Genomic DNA, 4866 nt, shown 5'->3' with positions numbered 1-4866 from the left:
ATCACACTTTGTCACAACTCCGCACAACTAACCAACAAGTGCACTGGGTCATCCAAGTAATACCTTACATGAGTAATGGTCGAATCCCACGGAGATTGTTGGTATGAAGCAAGCTATGGTCATCTTGTAAATCTCAGTTAGGCGGATTCAAATGGTTATAAAGGTTTCAAATTTTATAATAAATAAAACATAAAATAAGATAGAGATACTTATGTAAATCATTGGTAGGAATTTCAGATAAGTATATGGAGATGCTCTGTTCCTTCTGAATCTCTGCTTTCCTGCTTCTTTCATCTAATTATTCTTACTCCTTTCCATGGCAAGCTGTATGTAGGGCATCACCGTTGTCAAGCTACATCCCATCCTCTCAGTGAAAATGGTCCAAATGCTCTTGTCACAGCACAGCTAATCATCTGTCGGTTCTCGATCATGTCGGAATAGAATCTATTTATTCTTTTGCGTCTGTCACCACGCCCAACAATCATGTGTTTGAAGCTCGTCACAGTCATTCAATCCCTGAATCCTACTCAAAATACCACAGACAAGGTTTAGACTTTTCGGATTCTCAAGAATGGCCGCCAAAGGGTTCTAGCTTATACCACGAAGATTCTGATTAAGGAATCCAAGAGATACACACTCGGTCTAAGGTAGAACGGAAGTGGTTGTCAGTCACACGTTCATAGGTGAGAATGATGATGAGTGTCACGGATCATCACATTCATCATGTTGAAGTGCAATGAATATCTTAGAACAGGAATAAGCTGAATTGAATAGAATATAGTAGTAATTGCATTGAAACTCGAGGTACAGCAGAGCTCCACACCCTTAATCTATGGTGTGTAGAAACTCCACCGTTGAAAATACATAAGTGATGGTCCAGGCATGGCCAAATGGCCAGCCCCCATAAACGTGATCAAAGGATCATAAGGTGAACCGAAAATAATCCAAAGATGTCTAATACAATAGTAAAATGTCTTATTTATACTAGACTAGTTACTAGGGTTTACAAAAATAAGTCTAAATGCAGAAATCTACTTCCGGGGCCCACTTTAGTGTGTGCTTGGGCTGAGCTTGAGCTTTACATGTGCAGAAGCTTCTTCTAGAGTTAAACGCCAAGTTGTAACGTGTTTTTGGCGTTTACCTCTGGTTTGTAACGTGTTTCTGGCGTTTTACTCCATAATGCAGCATGGAACTGGCGTTGAACGCCAGTTTGCGTCGTCTTAACTCAAATAGAGTGTAGACTATTATATATTGCTGGAAAGCTCTTGATGTCTAATTTTCAACGCCGTTAAGAGCGTGCCATTTGGAGTTCTATAGCTCCAGAAAATCCATTTCGAGTGTAGGGAGGTCAGAATCTAACAGCATCAGCAGTCCTTTGTCAGCCTCCTATCAGAATTTTGCTCAAGTCCCTCAATTTCAGCCAGAAAATACCTGAAATCACAGAAAAATATACAAACTCATAGTAAAGTCCAGAAATGTGAATTTTGTATAAAACTAATGAAAACATCCCTAAAAGTAGCTAGATCTTACTAAAAACTACCTAAAAACAATGCCAAAAAGTGTATAAATTATTTGCTCATCAGTCACTGAAGACCACTATTTTGGTCGCACCAACTTCCTTTGCTAGCTTCAACCCGGCAATCAAGGTTTCATATTCTGCCTGGTTATTGGAAGCTAGGAATTCAAATTTGAGGGAGACTTCTATTTGAGTTCCCTCTTGATTGACCAATATTATGCCTGCACCGCTTCCGACCTTGTTAGAAGAGCCATCCACGTATAACTCCCACATTGTGGAGGCTTCTTCTTGATCTCCTGCATATTCTGCTACGAAGTCGGTGAGGCATTGTGCTTTGATTGCTGTCCGAGTTTCATACCTAAGGTCGAACTTGGATAGTTCTATGGTGCATTGAATCATTCTGCCCACAATGTCTGTCTTTTGAAGTATTTGCTTCATGGGCCGGTTCGTTCAGACTTTTATTGTATGAGCTTGAAAATAAAGCCGTAGCCTTCGGGAGGCTACTATTAAGGCATACGCAAATTTTTCGAGTTTTTGGTACCTTAATTCGGGCCCTTGTAGGACTTTACTGGTGAAGTACACGGGATACTGTCCGACCTCGTCTTCCCGTATTAGAGCTAATGCCACAGCCTTGTCAGCTACAGACAAATACAGGACGAGTTCTTCTCCGATTTTAGGTCGGGTCAGAATTGGAGGTTGGCTTAAAAATCTTTTGAACTCCTGGAAGGCTTCTTCGAATTCAAGAGTCCATTCGAACTGGCATCCCTTTCTTAGTAAGGAGAAAAGTGGTAGAGATCTTAATGCTGATCCTGCCAAGAATCTGGAGAGTGCTGCAAGTCGGTCATTTAGCTGTTGGACCTCCCTCAAACAAGTCGGGCTTTTCATTTTTAGGACTACTCTACACTTATCGGGGTTAGCTTCTATCCCCCTTTGTATTAGCATGAACTCTAAAAAATTTTCAGCCTCTACAGCAAAGGTGCACTTTGTGGATTCAATCTCATCCCATGCGTCCTTACAGTGTTGAAGACTTGCGATAAATCGGTCAAGAGGTCGGCCTCTGATGATTGGTTTTTTCACGGTTTAGAATTTCACTAATGAAATCTCATTGTAAAGTATAGTCTCTAAACCAACAATAATCCTTTCATACAAAAATTTGTTTGTCACAAGTACAAATCCCTAAAATCTATAAACCGAAGTATTTAAACCTCGGGTCATCTCTCAAAGGACTTGCAGTGTAGTGTTCTTGTTATTGATTATAGACTTGTTTATTTTGGGGTTTTATATGAGAAACATGAATAGTAAATGGTAATGAAATTTTATTAACAAAATGGTCTTGGCAAGGTTTGATGATTAAGGACCTATATCATTATTACTAATCACAATTATGATAGTTGCAAGGATCAATCTCACTAAGTCATCCTCTAACTAATAGCAAAGGAAAGTCAAGTGAGTTATATCAATCCAAATCCACAAATCATAGTTCCCACTAATTGAATTAATGAAAGCTAGAGTCAATGGCTATCAACTATCAATCACTTGGATATTAGTAACTCAAGAGCTCCTAAGTTATCTTTCCAAGCCAAGAACATAAAATTCTATTCTAACATCCTCCCAAGCATTTCATCAAACACTTGGAAGGTATAAAAGAAAAGTATAGTCAATCACAATAAGAATGAATTCTAACAACAATTGAATGCAAAGAATTAACAACAATAATCAAGGAAATCACAATTATCATGAATTACCTCAAATTGCATTATTGAAAGAAAATAAGAGAACAAAGATATATCCAAAACAAAGTAAAGAATTACAAGAATTAAAGTACAAAACTAGAAAGAGGAGGAAGAGAGGAGTAAGAATTGATAGAGGAAGAGTGAATCAAAGCATGAATTAAACTAGATCTAAGAAGAGAGATTAACCTAAACCTAATCCTAATTCTAGAGAGAAGTGAGAGTTTCTCTCTCTAGAAAACTAACTCTAAACTAGATCTAAAGTCCTAATGAAACCTCACATGCCTTCCCCTTCAATCCTTGGTCCTTTAAAGTACTTTGGCGCCAAAATTGGTTGCAACTGGGCTCCACCACTTCCCAGAAATTGCTGGGCATGTTTTCTGTTTAAAACTCACGTGCAGCCATCGGCACGGACGCACACAGTACGCGTACGCGTCCCTGGCCAATATCGCAATGTGCGCGCGAGCACCTTGTGCGCGTGTGCGTTCTTGGCCGAGGTTACTTCTTTGGCTTTTTATACTTCTCTCCACTTGTATGCTTCCTTCCTTGCTCTTTTGATCCATGCCTAGCCTATTTTAACCTGAGATTACTAGCAAACACATCAAGGCATCTTATGGAATCAAGGATGAATTAAAATTACCAAATTAAAGGCTTAAAAAGCATGTTTTTACATTCAAGCACAAATACGGGAAAGATTACAAAACTATGCTAATTCCTTAGTTAAATGTGAGAAAAGGTTATCAAAATGCTCTAAATTCAACACAAGATAAACCCTAAAAATGGGATTTATCATCCTCATCCTTGGTTTTTACTAGCATGTTGTCTACATAAACTTCCATTAGATTCCCAAGATGAGGTGCAAACACCTTATTCATCAGCCTTTGATATGTGGCTCCTATATTTTTCAACCCAAAAGACATAACCACATAGCAATAATTTTCTCTAGGCGTGATGAAAGATGTTTTTTCTTGATCCGGCTTGTACATCGGAATTTAGTTGTATCCCGAATATGCATCCATAAACCACAAGTATTGATATCCCGAGGTAGAATTTACTAAGGTATCAATATTTGGAAGTGGATGTGGGTCCTTTGGACACGCCTTGTTCAGGTCGGTGTAGTCGACGCACATCCTCCACTTGCCGTTCTGTTTCTTGACTAGCACCACATTTGCCAGCCAAGCCGGATATTTGACCTCTCTGATGAAGCCGGCTTCTAGGAGAGCTTGTATTTGTTTTTCCACCACTTGAGCCCGTTCTGGTCCGAGCTTCCGTTTTCTCTGCTGAATAGGTCGTGATCCAGGGTAGATTCACAATTTATGCGACATGAGATCGGGATCTGTCCCTGGCATGTCAGAGGCCTTCCAGGCGAAAAGGTCGGAATTCTCTTGTAGGAGCCTTATGAGCTTCTGCTTCAAGTCTTCTTTTAGGTTGGCTCCTATGTTGGTGTTCTTTCCTTCCTCCTTTCTGACCTGTACCTCTATAGTCTTTCTCTCGGGCTGTGCTCGTAACTTTTCTTTAGCTCGGACTCCTTGACAAACCCCAATTTGACGGTTTATCTTGTATTGATTTTAGGGGATTTTACGACCTTTTACCCACATTTATCCATTGAAATAGCATGGT

This window comes from Arachis duranensis, chromosome 5, assembly GCF_000817695.3.
Source record: "Arachis duranensis cultivar V14167 chromosome 5, aradu.V14167.gnm2.J7QH, whole genome shotgun sequence".
Taxonomy (NCBI): domain Eukaryota; kingdom Viridiplantae; phylum Streptophyta; class Magnoliopsida; order Fabales; family Fabaceae; genus Arachis; species Arachis duranensis.
The sequence above is the reverse complement of the archived record's forward strand: the minus strand, read 5'-3'. Positions refer to the sequence as shown.